Raw genomic sequence first — 23111 nt, 5'->3', positions numbered from 1 at the left:
CTAGAGTGTTTTATTTATATTGCTGAACCTTTCTATCTCTGTTCTGAATGCTACACATGATCATAATCCTAAAGAAATAAATTAAAGAAAATAAACTTAAGAGATTAAAAGAAATAGAAATTACTAAATAGGATTGGGTTGCCTCCCAACAAGCGCTTCTTTAACGTTATTAGCTTCTTACAGTGAACTTTCTTTCTATCTTCTCTTGAATGAGCTTCACATGCTCTAGAGACAGGACACGACTCACTGTATGTGGTATGATTGGCTTCTTGGTGAAGACAAGTCTCATGCCAGGTGAGAGGCCTTCAGTGGGGGCTTTTTTGTCCCTCCAACCTTTAGGTAATTTATTCTTAGTAGCTTTATTCTCAGTGCTTGTTGATGGTTGCCCAACACCCAACTTAGAATTGGTGTTTGGAGGCTTAGTAAAGCTCTGCACTGAAAGAGATGGTTGGAACACTAACTGTTCCACAGTTATCTCTCTTTTTTCAAAGAGAGAGTTGGGGTGAGGCAGCTTGAACAGAATATGATCCTCCCCTAGTTGTAAAATCAGTTCTCCCTTAGCTACATCAATGATAGCATTGGTAGTGGCTAGGAAAAGTCTTCCAAGGATGATGGATTCATCCTCATCTTCCCTAGTATCTAAGATTATGAAGTTTGCAGGGATGTAAAGGTCTTCAACTTTTACCAATACATCCTCTACTAAGCCATATTCTTTCTTCATTGATTTTTCATTCTTGCACCTTAAAGATTCTCAACTTCTCCATTATAGAGAGAGGCATGAGGTTTATACTTGGCCCTAGGTCACACAGAACCTTCTCAAAGGTCATGGTGCCTTTGGTGTAAGGAATTAGGAAGCGTCCGGGATCCAAAAGCTTTTGAGGTAGCTTCTGCTGAACCAAAGCATTGAGTTCTTTGGTAAGCACTAGAGGTTCTTCCTCCAATGTCTTTGTGCCAAACAGCTTGGCAATTAGCTTCATGAGACCTCTTTCGTACCATGCAACTTGCTCTTTCCTTGTGTCCTCATCCTCATCAGAGGATGAGTATTCATCAGAACTCATGCACTGCAGGAGTGCATGCAAGGGAACATCTATAGTCTATACATGATCCTTGGCTTCCTTTAATTCTTGGATAGGAATTTCTTCAGTGAATGCCGAACACTCAGTAGATATGCCATTAATGGCATTCAACGCTAGTTCTGGTCGTTCTTTGGGCATTGAACACCCATCACGCATCCCTTCACTGGCATTCAACGCTAGTTCCTTTACCAAGTTGGGCATTGAACGCCCAGGAGGGACCTCCTTCCTGGCGTTCAACGCCAAATTCCCTGCCAATTTGGGCGTTGAACACCCAGTGAAGGCTTCCTCACTGGCGTTCAACACCAACTTTGATGTCTATTTGGGCGTTGAACTCCCAGTGAGATTCCTCACTGGCATTCAACGCCAGCTTCTATTCCAGCTTGGGCGTTGAACGCCCAGTGAGGTCTTCCTTACTAGCGTTCAATGCCATCTTAGTTTTCCTAGATTCGGCCTCATCCTCAGTGGTGATTGCCTTGCACTCTTCTATTAGGTTTACTTCAGTGTTACTAAAAAGAGTGTCAGGAGGAGTCCCAGGGATTCTCTTGCTCAGTTGACCAACTTGTACCTCCAAATTTCTAATGAAGGACCCTGTTTCAGTAATGAAATTATGAGTAGTCTTAAATAAGTTGGAGAATATAGTCACTAAGTAAGAGAGGCTCTGCTTAAGGGTCTCCATATGTTCCTGAGAAGATGGATATGGTGGTCTGTTGTTGAACCTATTTTGGTTTCTTCCACCTTGATTATTGTTGAAGCCTTGCTGAGGCTTCTGTTAATCCTTCTATGAAAGGTTAAGATGATTCCTCCATCAGAAATTTGTAGGTGTTTCCATAGGGTTCACCCATGTAATTCACCTCCTCCATCATAGGTTGGTCAAGATCATAAGCTTCTTCTTTAAAGGAAGCTTCTTGAGTGCTGCCAGCTGCAGCTTGCATTCCAGTCAAATGCTGAGAGATCATATTAACCTGTTGGGTCAATATCTTGTTTTAAGCCAATATGGCATTCAGAGTGTCTACTTCAAGAGCTCATTTCTTCTAAGGGACCCCATTATTCACAGGATTTCTTTCAAAGGTGTACATGAATTTGTTGTTTGCAACCATCTCAATAAGTTTTCTTGCTTCTGCAGGCATTTTTTCAAGTGGAGTGATCCATCAGTAGAACTGTCCAATGATATTTTAGACATCTCAAACAGATCATCATAGAAGATGCCTAGGATAGACCATTCTGAGAGCATGTCAAGAGGACACCTCCTGATCAGTTGCTTGTATCTTTCCCAAGCTTCATAGAGGGATTTACCTTCTTTTTGTCTAAAGGTTTAAACTTCCACTCTGACTTTGCTCATCTTCTGAAGAGGAAAGAATTTGGCCAAGAAAGCATTGACCGGCTTCTCCTAAGAGTCTATACTTTCTTTAGGTTGAGAGTCCAACCATATTCTAGCTCTGTCTCTAACCGTAAAGGGAAAGAGCATAAGTCTGTAGATCTTAGGATTCATTCCATTGGTCTTAACAGTGTCACATATTTACGAGAATTCTGACAGGAATTGGTGTGGATCTTCAAGTGGAAATCCATGGAACTTGCAATTCTATTGCAAAAGAGAGACTAACTGAGGCTTAAGCTCAAAGTCATTTGCTCCAATGGCATGTATAGAGATACTTCTATCATAAAAGTCAGAGGTAGGTATGGTGTAGTCACCAAGAACCTTTCTTGCATCTCCTTCATTGTTAGGCTCGGCTGCCATGTTTTCAGCTTCTTGTTCAAAAATCTCTGAGAGGCTTCTTCCGGAGTGTTGTGCTTTGGCTTGTTGTAAACACCTCCTTAGAGTCCTCTTAGGTTCAGGATCAGGATTTAAGAGAGGTTCTTTATCTTTGTTCCTGCTCATAAAAAAGAAAAGAAAACAGAGAAAGAAGAAGAATGTGAGCTCTATGTTCAAGAATAGAGGACTCCCTGGGAGATGTAAACAAGAAAGAAAAGAAGAATGAAAATAGAGAGGGATAGAAATTCGAAAATTAGAAGTAAAAAAGAGAAAATATTTTTGTTTATATTTTATTTATTAATTAAATTTGAAAATCAAAGCTAATTAACTAAAAAGATTTCAAAATTAAATAATGAAATTTGAAAAAGAAGATAGAGAAATATAGAAGATATTTTCGAAAATTAGAAGAGAGAAGAATTAGTTAGGAAGTTTTGAAAAAGAAGAAAGAGAAAATGAGTAACACTCATTAAGAAAGAATTGAAAACAATATAAGATAGAAGATTAGATTTGATTTTAAAATTTAAAATTAGAAAAAAGACAAGATAAGATAGAAGATTAGAAAAAGATTTGAATTTAAAATTTAAAATTAGAAAAAATCAAATCTTGCTCAAATCTTTTCAATCTCTATCTTAAAATTAGAAAAGATAAGATAGAGATTGAAAAGATTTGAACAAGATTTGATTTTAAAAATTGAAATTGGAAAAGATAAGATAAGAATTTGAAAAGATTTGAAAAATACTTAAAAGAGATAAGATTTGAAATTTGATTTTTGAAAAACATTTGATTTTGAAACTTGAGATTTGAAATTTAAATTTTAAAAGAAAGATAAGATGAGAAAGAATCAAATTTTAAAAGATTTTAAAAGATATGATTTTAAAATTTAAATCTTGACTTGACTAACAATAAAACACCTAATTTAAAATTTTTTTAATTTAAATGTGCAAAATTTTCGAAAATTAATGCAAGATAAGAAAAGATATTTTATCATTTTTTATTTTTGAATTTAATGAAGAAAGAGAAAAACAACAAAAAGACACCAAAGTTAAAATTTTTAGATCTAAGACACCTAGAATTCGAAAATTGCAAAGAAAAACACAAAGGAACACCAAACTTAAAAATTTTAAGATCAAAACAAGAAGAAAAACAAGAACACTTTGAAAATTAAGAAGAACACCAAGAACAAAACTCAAAGAATTAAAAGAAAATAAGAACATGCAAAGGACCAAAGATACCAATTTCAAAAATTTTCAAAAGAAAAGACACAAGAAGACACCAAACTTAAAGATTGACACAAGATTCAAACAAAAGACACTATTTTTGAAAACTTTCAGAAAAATACTCAAGAAATTCGAAAAAAACTCAAACAAGAACAAGAACAAAGACACAAAGAAAAGATAAAGAATAATAAAGAAAAAAACGTTTTGATTTGATTTTGATTTTTTTATTTTTTCGAAAAAAAGAAAATTAAAGACTAAAAAATTAAAGATAATACCTAATCTAAGCAACAAGACAATCCATTAGTTGTCCAAACTAGAACAATCCCTGGCAATCGCGCTAAAAACCTGGTGCGCGGAATTACACTTTGCACAACTGAACCAGCAAGTGCACTGGGTTATCCAATTAATACCTGAGTGAGTCAGGGTCGATCCCACGATGATTGTGATTTGAAGTGAGCTATGGTTATCTTGTAGATCTTAGTCAGGTGGATAGAAAAGTTAGCTGGTTGTTTAAAACGCATAAAAGTAAAATAAAGATAACGTTACTCAGTTGATGGTGAATGCAATGATAAGAAGATGGTTAAGGCTTCAGAGATGATTTGCTCTTCCGGATCAATTCGATCTTACTGTCTATTCCAACTGTAAATGACTTCTTCTATGGCAGGCTGTATGTAATCATCGCCTTTCTTGAGAGGTTGCCGATTCTCCTCCAATGCTGAACCCCAGGGTTAGTGCGGATCCAGTCTGATTGAGGGTGAAGCTCCTGCAGTCCATTCCCCTTAGTGATACTACTCAAAATGCCACAGACAAGGTCAAATCTTTTGGATCAGAGAATGTTGCGCCTTTGGTTCTAGCCTCTACCACAAATACTCTAATCTCCCCATACCTCGGCTGAACTGGTGTCTCAAGAAGTCCCCAACGAAGTTGTAGATTAGTTGTCTAAGAGATGTTTAAACAAGCTAGTGATTCATCATTGTCTGATGAAAGACTCACTCTGAACGTAGGCAGAATAAGATATCCTTGTGCCGGTTCAACGCATTCATAAGGATGAAGAACAAAGATACATCTTACAATAGAGAATCAAATACGGATTGAAGATAGAACAGTAATACTTTTATTAATCCATAAAACTCAGCAAAGCTCTTCCCCTCAACCTAGGAGGTTTAGAGACTCATATTGATAAAAAATACAATGTAAAACATGTAAAGTGTCAAAATTTCTAGAGAGATCCTAAACAATGGTGATCTTGTCCTATATATACTAATTTAATTACTAAGGATTGCCGAGATATGATAGGCTTAGGCTTATAGTGCAAAAATTCACTTTCGGGGCCCACTAGGTGAGTGTTTGGGGTGAGCTTGAGTGATCTCCACGTGCTAGGATGCTCCTTGGGTGTTGAATGCTGGCTAGGGACACCTCTATGGCCGTTGGACACTGGGCACTCCTTTGTGGGCGTTTGATGCCTGGACTGCGGTAGATAGCTGGTGTTGAATATTAGTTTTGGGCCTTCAGTTTTGAAGCAAAGTATGAACTATTATATATTTCTGGAAAATCGTGGATGTTAGCTTTCCATATCCATTGAGAACACTCCATTTGAACTTCTATAGGTCCAAAAAAGCTCTTTTGAGTGCAAGGAGGTCAGATCCTGACAGCATCTGCAGTGCTTTCTCTGCCTCTGAATCAGACTTTTGCTCCAGCTCCTCAATTTCAGCCAGAAAATACCTGAAATTGCATAAAAACACAAAAACTCATAATAGTATCCAAAAATGTGAATTTTACACTAAAACCTATGAAAATATAATAAAACTTAAATAAAACATGCTAAAAACTATATGAAAATGACGCCAAAAAGCGTATAAAATATCTAGTCATCACCTTGCATCCAAAAGAAAGGACAATATGTGGTACTTGGATAGCGGATGCTCTATGTATATGATGAGCAGATATTTTATACGTTTTCTGACATCATTTTCATATAGCTTTTAATAGCTTTTATTCAGTTTTTATTTAGTTGTTATAGGATTTAGTGTTAAAATTACATTTTTGGATTCTTGATGTGAGATTTTTTATGTCAGTATAGAAATTAGCAATAAATCCAATCATGAGTATAGTCTAACCAACACGCAATTTCACATCAAGAAAATATAATCCCGAGTCGTTCTCCCTAGGAATTGCCTTAGAATGCACATCATTGGTTAGGAAGTCTTTTGTGATTTGGAGTTTAGTGTAAGAATTCAAGCTAACAAAAGTGGATAACAATCAATTCAAGATAAAAGCCTTGGCTAAGGGTGAGTATTGGAAGTTCCATCATTATAGCTTCCTTCAATTGTGACAACAATTGATCATTGCTTCACTTAGTTAACCTCCAACTAGGGAGGAAAGTCAAGTGAAAATAACTAACTTGAGTTACAAGTCCTAGTCTAACCCTAGAGAAGTCTAGCTTTAGTGACTTACAAGTCAATTAGAAATCTCCAATTGATAATCAACAAATGATATTAACTATTCAGGTGTCTCCAATGACTCAACCCCTAAGCCAAGAAAGAGGAATCTACTCCATAGCTAGGGTTATCATTTCCTCAAACAATTGGTGAGCAATAACGAGAGACATTATGAAATTAGGAAAAGGAATTGAATTCAAGCTATCTAACTCAAGCAAGCATCAACAATCAAACAATTGAATGGAATTCCTCAATTCATTAATCAAAATAAAAGTAACAAAGTTCAAATCTAAGATCCAAAGTGAATTGAACCACAAGAACACTAATTGAGAGTAGGAGAATAGATCTACAACTTGAATCAAAGTAAAAGTGAATTAGCAATTGATCTCACCAAAGAAATCCAAGAGAAATTGGAATGGAGAGAGCAAAATCCTAGAGAGAAGTTGGAGTTTCTCTCTCTACAAAATGTAACTAACTAAGAAAAATATCTAAAAATGTGTGAATGAATGTGAATGGATATGGATCCCTTCAATCCTCGGTCTTCTTATACCTTTCCCCACCAGAATTTTGCTCCAAACAGGGTCTGTAGCTGCCCTGAAATCGCCAGTCATGTTTTCTCTTAAAAAAACACGTGCAGGCATCGACGCGTATGCGCACAGCACACCTACGCGTACCTGGAGTCTTACGATCCACGCGCAAGCGCGAAGCATGCGCGCGTGCCCACCAGGTTCTGGCATAGCCATGCATAGGCGCCGGCTTCTGGCTCTGGCTTCTTCACGCTGATCTTGGTGGCGCGCATCCACGCATACGCGCAAGGCACGCATACGCGTCACTGCTCAAACTCCAAAGCTCAAATTTTAAATGTTCCTTCCCTTTATGCATGCTTCCTCCCTCTCTTCTAGTCCATCCTTGCCCTATAATCTCTGAAATCACTTAACAAATGGATCACGGCATCGAATGGTAATAGGGGACGATTAAAATATATCTAATTTAGTGTAAAAGAAGCATGTTTTCATCCATGAAGTAAAGTTGGGAAAGGAATACAAAATCATGCATTTTTTATGAATAAGTTTGTGAAACCATTGATAAAACCCTCAAAATCTATACAAGATAAACCCTAAAAATGGGGTTTATCAATTCTACTATGAGTTTTTGTATTTTTGGGCAATTTTAGGTATTTTATGGCTGAAATTGAGGAGCTAGAGAAGAAGTCTGATTCAGAGACAAAGAAAGCACTACAGATGTGTTGGTGCGGTAATTTACAACCGACAAACTAACCGGCAAGTGCATTGGGTCGTACCAACTAATACCTTAGGTGAGTGAGGGTCGATCCCATGAGGATTGATGGACTAAGCAACAATAGTTAAATGATTTACTTAGTTAGGCAAGCAGAAAAGAGTGTTTGGATGTTCAAAGAGCATTAAATAGTAACTCAAAATATCAAAAGATAGACACGTAAATAAGTTGGAAACCAAATATTGAGAAATAGTTAAGGCTTCAGAGTTATCTATTTTCCTAATTGACTTTTCTTATTAATTATTTTTATCATGTAAGATTTAATTCATGGCAAACTATTTGTGACTAGAACCTAATTCCTTAGACCTTCTTAGTCTCCTCTAAAATTCATCAACTGCCAATTCCTTGGTCAATTAATTCCAATTAGAGGGTGATGATCAAGTTCCAGTTTATATGCCACAAGAATCCTAATTATCCAAAAATAAGGGGACTATATGTCACGTATCGCGTTAAATACAAACAATTAGAAATTCAGGATAATATATTTTCAAGCTGTTGTTCAAGTAAAGAGCTTTTCCAAGTTATACAAGAACTCAATTAGAACATGGGTCATACTTCCGTTCCACCCAAATTCATAAAATAAAGAATGAAAACAATTATTGAAATATAAATCAAAACATGAATTAAAATATAAAAATAATAGTATCAATCCATACAATAGACAGAGCTCCTAACCTTAACAGTGGAGGTTTAGTTGCTCATGGTTTAGAGAGAAAATAAGGATTCAGGTAAAATATACTGAGTTCCAATCTGATGGAATCCCCCTAAGTTAACTAACTCCAAATGCTTTTATATCTAATCCTAATAAATTTAAAATCTACTTTTTAAAACTAAAAAATATCTTTTCCTGTTTTAAAATTAAATTTAAATCAAAATTAATTATGGGAATAAGCAAGTCTTCAATTGATGGATGGGGACCACTTGATTCCTTCACTCTGCAGCCTCTGATCTGTGCTTTTTGAACTAAAAATTGGGTCAAAAGTAGCCCAGAAATTGCCCCCAGCATTTTCTGCACGTGGCGCATGTCACGCGTACGTGTCGATAGTCTTTTTCGCATGTCACGCGTACGCGTCAGGTACGCGCACGCGTCGCCGTGCAAATCTTCAAATCATGTGTACGCGTCAGCCACGCGCACGCATCGCCATGGAAAGCTCCAAATCACGCGCATGCGTCAAGTACGCGCACGCGTCGCTCCTCGCTGGTTTTCTCCTTCAATTCTTGTGTTGCAAAAACTCCTTCAAATCCAGCTGAATGCTACCTAAAATAAATAGAATTGTACAAGATTCAAAGTAGCATCCATAATGGCTAAAAGATAATTAATTTTTGATTAAACTCAACAATTTAAGTGCAAATTTACTAGGAAAAGATAAGAAAGATGCTCACGCATCATAACACCAAACTTGAACTGTTGCTTGTCCTTAAGCAACCAAAACTAATATAGGCTTAGGATGTGAATTTGCATGAGAATGAGAGTTCGATTAAGCTCATGTCTCTTCTTATAGTGGGGTTTATAACTGCAATCCTGAATAGTTTTTGCATCTCACTCTCCTTTGAATCAGAAGAATGTTACTGTCATTCGGAATTAGAATACGGATAATATTATGAATTCTCTGATCTTTTTACATTTCAATTTAATCCTTGAACTCAGCAAAATTTACTTTAATTTATTTTTCTTTGGTGCTTTGAACCTTGAGCCTAGCCGTGACTTTAAATGTTTTATCTCAAGGGTTACTTGACACAGAAACACCACAAGCACTTAACTAGGGAACTCTCTTTGAGTTCTAATTTTTCTTTCAGTTACTCCTAAACAGTGGTGCTCAAAGCCTTTGGCATACTCTATTAAACGCACTTGGTCTCGACTCTAAGTGTTCTGTCTCAAGGATTACTTGACACAATCATACACAAGCATATGACTAGGGAAACAACTCTTTGAGCTTTTAATCATGTCTGACCCCCCTAGTCATTGATGCTCAGAGCCTTGGACCTTGCTTTTATTATTAATTATTTTTTTCTTTTTCTGTTTCTTTTGCTTCAAGGGTTAAACTTTTATTTATTTCAGAGAAGTCATTAAAATTATCTAAATTCCTATTCCTTATACATCAACATCCCTTGATTCAAATTCAAATATGCACTGTTCATATCATGCATTCAAAAATCACAAATAATACCACCACATTTAAGTAAATAAGACTACTCTTAAATATAACTCAATTTCTCATGCAATACATCACTTTTTTTCTTTTGAATTCAAGCTTTAGTGAGTAATACATGAAATAATTTTTTTTAAATCATATTACTAAAGATCATGCAAGCAATCAAATAAATAGAAAATAGAAGATAACACAATAAGAACGGAGGAGAAATAGAATGAAAGGAACTCAACCACCTCAGCAAAGAAGAACTGCAAATAGAGAGAGACATAAAAGTAATTAATATGATGAAAGAAGAATAAAAAGATAAAAGAACAAGAGAGAATTAGGATTTGAGAGGTGGATGATTTGAAATCAAGCACTGAGGTGGTTCAATTGGGCGTCGCATGCAACGCGTACGCGTGAGGCACGCGTATGCATGGATCACACGAACTTCAAGCGACGGGTACGCGTGGATGGCCAGAATGGGAAAATGACGCAAACGCGTCAGGGACGCGTCCGCGAGGTGGGGCTTGTGCGCCCAGCATAGTTTCAGCCCCACACCAGCATAACTCTCTGGCTAAAACATCTTTTATGCCAATTTTATTCATCCACGCGTGCGCGTGCTTGACGCATACGCGTGGAGTGCCAAAATCGCAATTGACGCGCACGCGTCACGGACGCGTAAATGTGAGACAATTTGTGCGCAAGGCACACTTCCTTCGCCACTCCCGCGCAACTCTCTCTATTCACTTTTATTTTTCACGCACACACATATGATGCGTACGCGCCAGCAACGCTCGCGCGTCGTGTGCTCTCTTTTTTTGTGAAATATTCAGTTCCTGCTTCTAAAATAGCTGCATGATTAGTAAAATAGTGAAAACTCAATAAAAATCAAATAAGTAAGAAAACTACTACTCCAAAAAACAACTAAGGATATGAAATTATCAGGTTGCCTCCCGACAAGCGCTTCTTTAACGTCACTAGCTTGACGGTCAGCTCCTCAAAGGAGGAGGATCATAGGGGCTCAGCTCTTCACCCATTATTTGAACTTCTTTTCTATGTCTCAATAACGTAGCTCAATATGCTCCAGAAAGAGGATTCTGGTTATTGTATAAATCCACTTTGGATTGCTAGTCAACACCACTTTCATTCCTGGGGAGAAACCTTCAGTGGGGATCTTTTTGTTTCTCCATCCTCTGGGTACTTTCTTTTTAGGACTCTCTTCCTTGGTAGATGATGCATTTCCAACACCAAACTTAGATTTGATATTAGGAAGAATTTTATTGATTGTTACCAAGGGAGGTTTGAGCTGTAGATTCTGATGTGCATCATCAGGGGGTTAATAAAGGGTTGGATCAATGAGCTCAGTCTACATGCACCTCTCTTCTTCACCTACTGAATGTACATCTTTGAAGACATGAAAGACTAGTTGCTCATCATGCATTCTAAGCACTAATTCACCCATTTCTACATCAATTAGAGCTCTTCCAGTCGCTAGGAATGGTCTTCCTAGAATTATAGAGGCATTCTCATCCTTCCCTGTGTCAAGAATCACAAAATCTACTAGGAGGAAGAACTTAACCACTTTGACCAAGATATTCTCCACTAATCCATATGCAGGCTTCGTAGATTTGTCTGCCGTCTGTAATGCTATCTTTGTGGGTTGTGCCTCTTGGATTTGCAACTTCTTCATCACGGACAAGGGCATCAAATTGATGCTTGCTCCCATATCACATAATGCTTTCTCAAATGTGGTGCTCCCAATGGTGCATGGAATTTGAAAGCTCCCTGGATCTGGCATCTTCCTTGGCAAGTTATTCTGAATTACGGCACTACATTCTTTAGTCAGGACTACTGTCTTATCTCCCTTTAAATGCTTCTTCTTTGATAACAGCTCCTTTATGAACTTGACATAGATAGGCATTTGCTCCAAAACCTCATCAAAAGTAATATTGAGTTGAAACTTTTGGAAGACTTCCAAGAACTTTGAAAACTGCTTGTCCTTGGTCTCCTTTTGAAGTCTCTGAGGATATGGCATCTTAGGCTTGTACTCAGGAGCCTTTGGCAATGTAGGATGAGTGTCAAGAGAGTCTGGGAATGCGTTGTCTGCACGCTTTAGAGGAGCGTGCTCCACTTCTTCCTTCTTCTCCTCTGGAGCTTCTTTTTCAACTAACTCTTTATTGACCTTGGTCTCAGAGCCAGCTACTTTACCACTTCTCAGTTGAATAACCTTGCAATCTTTTTCAACTGGCTCCTCAGCAACTTGTGCTTCCATACTTGTCACTTGTCCACTTATCAATGTGATAGCCTTGCATTCCTCTCTTGGATTCACCATTGTATTACCAGGAAGGCTATTACTGGTCCTTTGATCAATTTCATTAACTTTTGTGGCTAATTGACCCATCTGAATCTCTAAGTTCTTGATTGATGCTCTGGTTTCCTGTCTAAAACTTATCAACATTGCTTCCAAATCATTATTCTGTTGGGGCTGAGAAGTTACTTGCTGAGATGACTGAAACTGGTGGTTATTAAAATTATTCTGTTGAAAACCACCCTAAAAATTATGATTAAAATTTTGTGGTCTCTGAGGTTGCTCTCTCCACCTAAAATTTGGGTGATTTCTCTACCCCTGATTGTAGGTCTTAGAATAAGGATCATTGTTAGGATTTCTAGGAGCACTCCCCATGTAATTGACCTGTTCAGAATCATAATTATCATTTTGCACAAAATTACCTGTCATGTCATAAGAGGCTTCTTGAGGTGAATTTTGGGTGTTGATAGCTGAGACTTGCATGCCACCCATCTGTTGAGTAAGTAGACTTATTTGCTAAGTCATAAGCATATTCTGAGCAAGAAAAGCATTAAGAGTTTCTACTTCCATGACACCCTTCTTCTGAGGAGCCTCAGAGTTCACAGGATTCTTGTTAAATGAGTATAAATATTGGTTGCTAGCAATCAATTCAATAAGCTCAATAGTCTCTTCCGGTGTCTTCTTCTTGTGCAATGAACCTCCTGCAGAATTATCTAAGTACATCTTGGATATTTCCCCCAGGCCTTCATAAAAGATATCTAGTTAAGTCCATTTTGAGAACATGTCTAGAGGGCATTGCCTAGTCAGTATCTTGTATCTCTCCCAAGCTTCATAAAGAGTTTCACTATTCTTCTGCCTGAAGGTCTGAACCTCCACCCTAAGCTTAGTCAGCTTCTTTGGTAAGAAGAATTTAGTAAAAAACTCAGTAACAATCTTGTTCCAAGTGTCCAAACTCTCCTTGGGTTCGGAATCTAGCCAAAGCTTTGCTCCATCCCTTAGAGCAAACGGGAAGAGCATTAGTTTGTATACCTCTGGGTTCACTCCATTTGTCTTCACAGTATCATAAATCTGCAGAAAATTGGAAATAAATTGATTTGGGTCTTCGTGGGGAAGACCATGATACTGGCAATTTTGTTGCCTAGGGTGACCAATTGTGGCTTCAACTCAAAGTTGTTCGCAGTTATAGGAGGCACCACAATGCTCTTTCTATACAGATCTGTAGTAGGAGCAGAGTAAGAGTCAAGTACTCTCCTTTGTTGCTCATCCCCATTCAGGTTTGCCACATTGGCATTAACAGTATTATTACGATCCAGAATGGATTCTGCAGCCTTGTAAAGTCTTGCCTGTTGTAAACGTCGCATGAAAGTCCTTTCACGTTCAAGATTAAAGTCTAAGAGATGTTCTTTGTCTCGTTCCTATGCATAAACAAACAGAAAACAAGAAAAGATGGGAATCTCTACGTCAAAGTGCAGAGAATTCCCAGTGACGTAACCTGTGTAAAGAGATAAAAATATTTTTATTTTTAATTTTTTATTTTGAAAATAATAAAACAAAAGTTAAATAAAATTAAAACTAAAACGCTTAATCTAAGTAATCAAACAACTAATAGTTGTTAATCACAGTCAATCTCCGGCAACAGTGCCAAAAACTTGGTGCGGTATTTTACAACCCACAAACTAACCGGCAAGTGCACCGGGTCGTACCAAGTAATACCTCAGGTGAGTGAAGGTCGATCCCACAAGGATTGATGGACTAAGCAACAATGGTTAAATGATTTACTTAGTTAGGCAAGCAGAAAAGAGTGTTTGGATGTTCATAGAGTATTAAACAGTAACTCAGAATATCAAAAGATAGACACGTAAATAAGTTGGAAACCAAATATTGAGAAAAAGTTAAGGCTTTAGAGTTATCTATTTTCCTGATTGACTTTTCTTATTAATTATTTTAATCATGTAAGATTTAATTCATGGCAAACTATTTGTGACTAGACACTAATTCCTTAGACCTTTCTAGTCTCCTCTAAGATTCATCGACTGCCAATTCCTTAGTCAATTAAATCCAATTAGAGGGTGATGATCAAATTCCAGTTTATATGCCACAAGAATCCTAATTATCCAAAAATAAGGGGATTATATGTCACGTATCCCGTTAAATACAAACAATTAGAAATTTAGGATAACATGTTTTCAAGCTGTTGTTCAAGTAAAGAGCTTTTCCAAGTTATACAAGAACTCAATTAGAACATGGGTCATACTTTCGTTCCACCCAAATTCATAAAATAAAGAACGAAAACAATTATTGAAATATTAATCAAAACATGAATTAAAATATAAAAATAATAGTATCAATCCATACAATAGACAGAGCTCCTAACCTTAGCATTGGAGGTTTAGTTGCTCATGGTTCAGAGAGAAAATAAGGATTCAGGTAAAATGTACTGATTTCCAATCTGATGGAATCGCCCTAAGTTAACTAATTTCAAATCTTTTTATATATAATCCTAATAAATTTAAAATCTACTTTTTAAAACTAAAAAATATCTTTTCCTGTTTTAAAATTAAATTTAAATCAGAATTAATTATAGGAATCAGCAAGTCTTCAATTGATGGATGGGAACCACTTGATTCCTTCACTCTGCAGCCTCTGATCTGTGCTTTCTGGGCTGAAAACTGGGTAAAAAGCAGCCCAGAAATTGCCCCCAGCGTTTTCTGCACGTGGCGCATGTCACGCGTACGCGTCAGTCACGCGTACACGTCGATAGTCTTTTTCGCATGTCACGCGTACGCGTCAGGTACGCGCACGCATCGCCGTGCAAATCTTCAAATCACATGTACGGGTCAGCCACGCGCACGCGTTTCCATTGAAAGATCCAAATCACGCGCACGCGTCAAGTACGCAAATGCGTCGCTCCTCGCTGGTTTTCTCCTTCAATTCTTGTGTTGCAGAAACTCCATCAAATTCAGTTGAATTCTACCTAAAATAAACAGAATTGCACAAGACTCAAAGTAGCATCCATAATGGCTAAAAGATAATTAATTCTTGATTAAACTCAATAATTTAAGTGCAAATTCACTAAGAAAAGATAAGAAAGATGCTCACTCATCAGCTGTCCAGATCTGACCTTCCTGCATTTGAAATCGTTTTTTTCGAGATACAGCGTCTAAATGGAGTGCTCTCAACGGCTATAGAAAGCTGACTTCCAAAGCTTTCTAGAAATATTTATTAGTTCATACTTTACTTCGGATTAGAAAGCCTAAAACTGGCGTCCAATGCCAGCTTCCCCTTCCAGAGCTTTCCAACAATATTTAATAGTCCATACTTTGCTTTTTATTAGAAGGCCCAAAACTGGCATCCCACGCCAGCTTCCCCTTCCAGGCATCTAGCGCCCAAAGAGTAGAGCCCAGCGTCCAAAGGCCCAGAGAGGACCCCCTAGCTGGCATTCCACGCCCAAGGAGCCTTATAGCACGTGGATCTCAGTAAAACTCAGTCCAAATACTCACCAAGTGCACTGTAGAAGTGGATTTTAGCACTAAATAAACTATTTTACCCTTACTAGTCATCTGTTTAGTATTTAAGGGTTTATGTTCATGTAATTCACAACTTTTCACTGGTCTTCGGACCTTCTTCAACCTTTTTCACCTCCTTTCAAGGGAGGTCTGCCATTTTTTTCATTTTCCATTGTTTTTACTTTCAGTATGAGTTTTTAAACTTCCTAGGTTGAGGGGAGGAGCCCTGCTGAATCCTATGAATTAATAAAAGTACTATTTTTTCTTCTTTGATCCGTGTTTGATCTATCTCTAAGATGTATATCTCGATCTACATCGTGATGAATAGGACGATCTGACAAATTGGCTCTAACGAACGTGCCTAATGAACACCCGCGTCTACTTGGGTTCATGTGAGTACCTGGAAGAAAAGCACGAGCCAACAGTTATGGATTTATATTTCTCAGACGGTTAATCCACGATTTCATTGGGGACTTCTCGAGACACCAGCTTAGCCGATCTCCGTGGTATAAGCTAGATTCCAAAGAAGTATCATTCTCTGATCCGAAAGATTCGACCTTGTCTGTGGCGTTTTGAGTAGGATCGCCAAGAGAATAGCCTGCTAGAGCTTCACCCTCCATTGAAATGAATAACAAGGGCCCTGGCGTTCATTCTGTAGCAGAGGAGATCAAGGACCATTGGCATGGCATTGATCACTTACAGCCTGCCATAGAAGAAGATCTTTCATAAGCAAAGAAGACAGTAGTACCAAAGTTACTTCAGAAAGACAAAGCAACTCCAACTCTCAACTCTATTCCATTCATATAATTCCTAATAGGTAACTTCTTAATAGCTAATTTACACTTCCTTCTAATTTCACCTGACTAAGACCTACAAAACAACCATAAGCTTGCTTCAAGCCACAATCCTCATAGGATCAACCCTGACTCGCTCAGGTATTACTTGGACGACCCAGTGCACTTGCTGGTACTGCTGCTGTTGTACGAAATAGTGTGGGTTTTGCGTACACGAGCAGCAAGTTTTTGGCACCGTTGCCGGGGATTGTTGAGTTTGGACAAACTGCCGAATTGTCTTGCTCCCTAGATCAGGTAATTTTTATTTTGTTTGAGTCTTTTAATTTTAGTTTTCTTCTTCAAAATTCTCGAAAAAATTTTAAAACCTTTTTCAAAAATATTATTTTTCTTTTCTTTGTATAATCCTTGCACTTTTTGAATGTGTCTATGTTCTTGGTAATTTCATGTTTTTTGAGTAATTCTTTCTAAAAAAATTTTCAAAAATAATTTTTCTTAGTTTAATCTTGTATCAAGTCTTTAAGTTTGGTGTTTCCTTTTTATTTTTCTTGGAAATTTCGAAAATTTGGTCTTGGTTTTCTAAAAATTTTAAGTTTGGTGTTCTTGTTGTGTTTTTGTGTTCTTTAAGCTTTTAAATTTTGTTCTTCATGTTCTTGTATTTCTTCAAAGTGTTATTGAGTCTTGTATATGTCTTGATCTTAAAATTTTAAAGTTTAGTGTCCCTTGGTATTTTCCTCCATATTTTCGAAAAACAAGGGTGCTAGATCTAAAAATTTTAAGACATGTGTCTTTTAGGTGTTTTTCTCTTTCATCATAAAATTTAAAATAATAAAAAATAATATATTTTCTTTTTTTAATATAATTTTTCGAATTTTTAAAATTAAAATTCAGATTTCAAATTTTAAATTTTTATCTTATCATATCTTAGTTGTCAAGTTTTCAAAAATCAATTTTTTTTCAAAAATAAAAATCATATCTTTTTCAAAAAAAAATGTTATCTTTTTCAAAATCTTATCATATCTTTTTTTAAAAATTAAAAAATCTCATCTTATCTTTTTCAAATTTCAAATTTTTAAATTTAAAATCTTTTTCAAAAATCAATTTTCTAATCTTATCTTTTGTGTTTCTTATCTTATCTTTTCTAACTTCTAATTTTTAAATCATATCTTTTTTCAAAAATTTTTTAAAATCTTATATTATCTTTTTCTAGTTTTAAATTTCAATTTCAAATCTTTTCTTATCTTATCTTCTATTTTCATTTTTTTATTTTTATCTTTTCTTAATTAATATCTTATCGTCTCTCTCATCTGTTTCAAAACCTCCTAACTAACTCTTTCCTCTCAAATTTTCAAAAACTACTTCTATTCTTCTCTCTCTTCTTTTTCAAAACTGCCTAACTAATCTCCTCTCCCTTAATTTTTTGAAAATTTCTTCTTCTCTACCCTTCCTCTATCTTCAAAAATTTAACAATTAAATTTCAAATCTTTTTAAAATTAATTTAATTTAATTTTTGAAAAAATTAATTAATTAATTAATTAAAAATAAAAATATTTTAAATCTTTTTTACTTTTTCTATTTATGCTTCTTCTCTCCTCATCTCTATTCATTCAACTCCACTTCTTTCAACTTTGGATGTAGCTCAACTTTATCTTTTTTCTTTTCTTCTTCACATCTCACTTGGAGCTTCTTGCCAAATGGCACAGAAAGCTTTCTTGTGATTTCCTTTCCATCTTCTTCCAGCTTTACTTTTCTGTTTCTAATTCACTTTACTCTTGCTTTTAAGGTAATCTTCTTCTACTTTTTTTATTTATTTTTTTTATTTTCTATCTTCTTCTTCCCTCTTCACTTCTGACTTTAAGGAGGAGCTTCTTGCCAATTGGCATAAAGAACTTTCTTCCTTTCCATCTTTTTTTTGGCTTATTGTTTATGACCAGAAACAGGGATAAAGAACCTCTTTTGAATCTTGATCCTAAACCTGAAAATACTCCGAGGAGGCGTTAACAACAAGCAAAAGTACAATACTCCGGAAGAGACCTTTCAAAAAGTTTTGAACAAGAAACAGAGGATACGACCGAACCACAAGAGGAGACTAGAAAGGTCCTTGGTGACTTCACCATGCCTACCTCTGACTTTTATGGCAGAAACATTACTGTACCTGCCTTTGGAGCTAACAATTTTGAGCTTAAGTCTTAGTTAGACTCTCTTCTGCAGAAGAACTGCAAATTTCATGGACTTCCACTGGAAAATCCACATCAGTTCTTAGCAGAATTTCTACAGATCTGTGATACTATAAAAATCAATGGAGTAAATCCTGTGGTTTATATGTTTATGCTCTTTCCCTTTGCTTTAAGGGATAGAGCTAAAAACTGGTTGCATGCCCATCCTAAAGAGAGTCTTGAATCTTGGGAAAAGCTAGTTAATGCTTTTCTTGCTAAATTCTTTCCTCCTCAAAAGATGTGCAATATTAGAGTGGAAGTTCAGAACCTCAGACAAAGAGAAGGTGAACCCCTCTATGAAGCTTGGGAAAGATACAAGCAGCTGATCAGGAGATGTCCTCTTGACATGCTCTCAGAATGGTCCATCATAGGCGTGTTCTATGATGGTTTGTCTGAGATGTCCAAAATTTCATTGGATAGCTTTGCAGGTGGATCTCTCCACTTAAAGAAAATGCCTGCAGAAGCAAGAGATCTCATTGAGATGGTTACAAACAACCAATTCATGTACACCTCTGAGAGGAATCCTGTAAATCATGGTACCTCTCAGAAGAAAATAGTTCATGAAGTTGAAACTCTGAATGCTATCCTAGCTCAGAATAAGATCTTGACCCAACAGGTCAACATGATCTCTGAACATCTCACTGGGATGCAAACTGCAGCTGGCAGTAATCAGGAAACTTCTCTTAAAGAAGAAGCTTATGATCCTAATCAACCCACCATGGAAGAGGTGAATTATATGGAAGAACCCTATGCAAACACTTACAACCCTTCATGAAGAAATCATCCTAACCTCTCATGGAAGGATCAACAGAAACCTGAGCAAGGTTTCAATCAAGGTGGTAAGAACCAGAATGAGTTCAATAACAGACCACTATTCCCATCTTCTCAAGGGAAAATAGAGACATCTAAGCAAAGCCTTTCTGACTTAGCCACTCTAGTTTCTAGCCTCACAAAGATCACTCACAGTTCCATTAATGAAACTAGGTCCTCCAGAAACTTAGAGGTACAAGTTGGTCAATTGAGCAAGAGGATCCCTGAGATCCCTTCTAACACTCTTCCCATTAATACTAAGGTTAATCCTAGAGAAGAGTGCAAGACTTTAACCATGGAGGTTGAGGCCGAATTGGAGGTGAATAGAAAAGCATTGAACGCCAGTGAAGAAGCCTTCACTAGGCGTTCAACGCCTACCAGCCCAGGGAAGCTGGCGTTGAACGCCAGCAAGGACATCCCTGCTAGGCGTTCAATGCCCAGAATGCTAGAGGGACTAGTGTTTAACGCCAGTCAAGCTGAACAGCAAGGGCATTCAATGCCTAATAAGTTGATAGAGCTGGCATTGAACGCCAATAATAGCACACCCTTTGAGTGCTTAAAGCCCACTCAAGAACCCACTAGCCCAGAACCAAATGAAACTATAAAGACCATAGAGGTTTCTTTGAATGCACTTCTACAGTGTATAAGTTCTGATGACTACTGATCCTCAAGTGAGGATGAAGACACTAGGGAAGAGCAAGTTGCTCGGTACCTAGGAGCTCTTATGAGGCTGAATGCCAAGCTATTTGGTACAAAGCCTCTAAAAGAGGAACCTCCACTGCTTACCATAGAACTCCATGCTTTAGTTCAGCAAGAGCTACCTCAGAAGCTTTCAAATCCTAGATGCTTTTTGATTCCTTTCACCATAGGCACTGTGACCTTTGAAAAGGCTCTGTGTGACCTAGGGTCAAGCATCAACCTCATGCCACTCTGAGTAATAGAGATGTTGCGCATCCTTGAGGTACAATCTACACATGTCTCTTTAGAGATAGTAGACAAGACAATGAAGAAGCCCTATGGCTTAGTGGAGGATGTCCTGGTTAAAGCTAAAAACCACTACATCCCTGCAAACTTCATTGTCCTGGACGTAGGAAAGGATGAGGATAACTATGTTATCCTTGGAAGACCTTTCTTAGCCACAGCCAATGCTATTATTAATGTGGCTAAGGGAGAACTAACCCTGAAGTTAGGGGAGGATCACATCTTATTCAAGATGCCTCATCCTAGCTATCCCTCTAAAAGAGAGATAACAGTGTAACACCTAGTGTACCAACCCTCTCTTTCTGTGGAAAGCTCTACAGAGTCCCCAAACATCAATTTTAGGTTTGGTGTTGGGCAGCCCTCAACAAGCTCTAAGCACAAAGGTACTAAAAAGAACGTACCTAAAGGCTAGAAGGACAAGAAAGCCCCAACTAAAGGCTTCTCACCTAGCATGAGAGTTGTCTTCACTAAGAAGCCAGTCTTACCACACACAGTGAGTTGTGTCCTATCTCTAGAGCATGTAGTGCTCATTCATGAGAGGACAGGCAGAGAATTCACTGTTAGGGGCAAAAATCTGAGTCCATACTCACCTCTGTAAGGAGCTAAAGGTCAAACTAGTGACTTTAAAAGAGTACTTTTTGGGAGGTAACCTAACTTTACTCAACCATATTTATTTTGATTTTATTTTTCCTTTCAGTTGTCAGAGTCCTAATCATATGCATCAGTTAAGAGACAAAACACATTGCAGTGTAAACCAAACACTCCAAGTGGAGTGCCAAAGTTGAACGTTAGTGAGGAAGCCCTCCTTGGCATTCAACGCCCTAAGAGGGGAACATTACTAGCATTGAACGCCAACCAGGGAGCAGCACCTGGGCGTTCAAATGCCAGTGCAGAGAAGCAGAGAATCTGAAATTCCCTAGCTTCTCAAGACCAAGAGGTCCAACAGAAGCTCCACCTACCCCACCTTCTTCTTCCCCATTGATCATATTTGCTCGATGACGAGCAAAACTGTTAAGTTTGGTGTTGCAAAAGCTCTGCGTTGTGACTTCTACCACTCTTAAGCATAGAAGAAGATGATGGAGCAAACTAGAGAGCATGCACATGAACCTGTGTAGCCGCCTCAACAAAGACAAAAGAGTGACATAAAAGAGATCAAGCATTACATGGGATCCTCAAGTAGGAGCATTGGCCACCATCATTTAGGTGGATTTGTTCTCTTTTACTCATTTCAGGTTGTTTTTCATTTTCTGTCTGTTTATTTTTCTGTTCTCTTATTCTAATTGCATGATCATTTGCATTTGATGTCTTAAAAGTTGTAAAATGTTCCATATATCTCTCACGTTGCTTAAATAAAAAATTTATTGAAAAAAATTGAGAGATGCATGAATTTCAAGTTCAAAATAAGATTAGTTTAATTAGTTTGATGTGGTGTCATCTGCTTTTGTTTTCTGAATGTATAAAATAAACAATGCATATTTGAAGTTGAAATTTATGAATGTTAGCTCTCGAAAGAATAAGGAAAAAGGAAAAGTATTATTGGTGATCTGAAAAATCCATAATTTGATTCTTGAAGCAAGAAAAAGCAGCAAAAAGAAAAAGAAAAACCTTGCATGCGAAAAAAAAAAGAAAAGAAAGAAAAGAAAAGTGGCAAAAAAAATATAAAGAAAGAAAAAAATAAAAGCAAGAAGAAAAAGCCAATAGCTCTTAAAACTAAGAGGCAAGGGTAAAAGGACCCAAGGCTTTGAGCATTAGTGGTTAGGAGGGCCTAAAGAAATATAATTCTGGCCTAAGCGGCTAAACCAAGCTGTCCTTAACCATGTGCTTGTGGCGTGAAAGTGTCAAGTGAAAAGCTTAAGACTGAGCGGTTAAAGTCGTGGTCCAAAGCAAAAAGAGTGTGCTTAAGAACTCTGGACACCTCTATCTGGGGACTCTAGCAATGCTGAGTCACAATCTGAAAAGGTTCACCCAGTTAAAGTGTCTGTGGCATGAATGTATCCGGTGGTAATACTAGAAAACAAAGTGCTTAGGGTCACGACCAAGACTCAAAAAGCTATGTTCATGAATCAAAATAAGCTTAACTAGGAAAGTTAATAACATCATCTAGACTCTAAGTTCCTAAAGATGCCAACATATCCGAGTTTCAATGGATAGTGAGACACCAAAACTATTCAGAAGCAAAAAGCTACTAAGTCCCGCTCATCTGATTTTTACTAAGCTTCATTTGAAACTTAGAAATTTATTGTATCTTAATTTTCTTTTTTATCCTTTAGTATTTTTAGTTTCTTGGGGACAAGCAATGGTTTAAGTTTGGTGTTGTGATGAGCAGATATTTTATACGACTTTTGACATCATTTTCATATAGTTTTTAATAGTTTTTAGTTTTTATTTAGTTTTTATAGGTTTTAGTGTTAAAATCATATTTTTGGATTTTACTATGAGTTTTTGTGTTTTTAGGCAATTTCAGGTATTTTCTGGCTGAAATTGAGGAGCTGGAGCAGAAGTCTGATTCAGAGACAAAGAAAGCACTACAGATGTTTTCCAGATTTGACCTGCTTGCATTCGGAAGAGCTTTTCTGGAGCTACAAAA

At 37.1% G+C, this 23111-nt stretch overlaps 2 non-coding genes across 2 annotated transcripts; both read left to right on the top strand.

Moving 5' to 3' along the window:
• Window positions 1-2300: 2300 nt before the first annotated feature.
• Window positions 2301-2409, top strand: LOC112704673 (small nucleolar RNA R71). The gene has a single exon (XR_003155286.1). It is a non-coding gene; the product is annotated as a small nucleolar RNA R71 (small nucleolar RNA).
• A 10589-nt stretch (window positions 2410-12998) lies between these two features.
• LOC112704666 (small nucleolar RNA R71) lies at window positions 12999-13105 on the top strand. Its single transcript, XR_003155280.1, has one exon. It is a non-coding gene; the product is annotated as a small nucleolar RNA R71 (small nucleolar RNA).
• The last annotated feature ends 10006 nt before the right edge of the window (window positions 13106-23111 follow it).

Source organism: Arachis hypogaea, chromosome 7 (assembly GCF_003086295.3).
Source record: "Arachis hypogaea cultivar Tifrunner chromosome 7, arahy.Tifrunner.gnm2.J5K5, whole genome shotgun sequence".
Taxonomy (NCBI): Eukaryota; Viridiplantae; Streptophyta; class Magnoliopsida; order Fabales; family Fabaceae; genus Arachis; species Arachis hypogaea.
The sequence above is the reverse complement of the archived record's forward strand: the minus strand, read 5'-3'. Positions and strand labels throughout refer to the sequence as shown.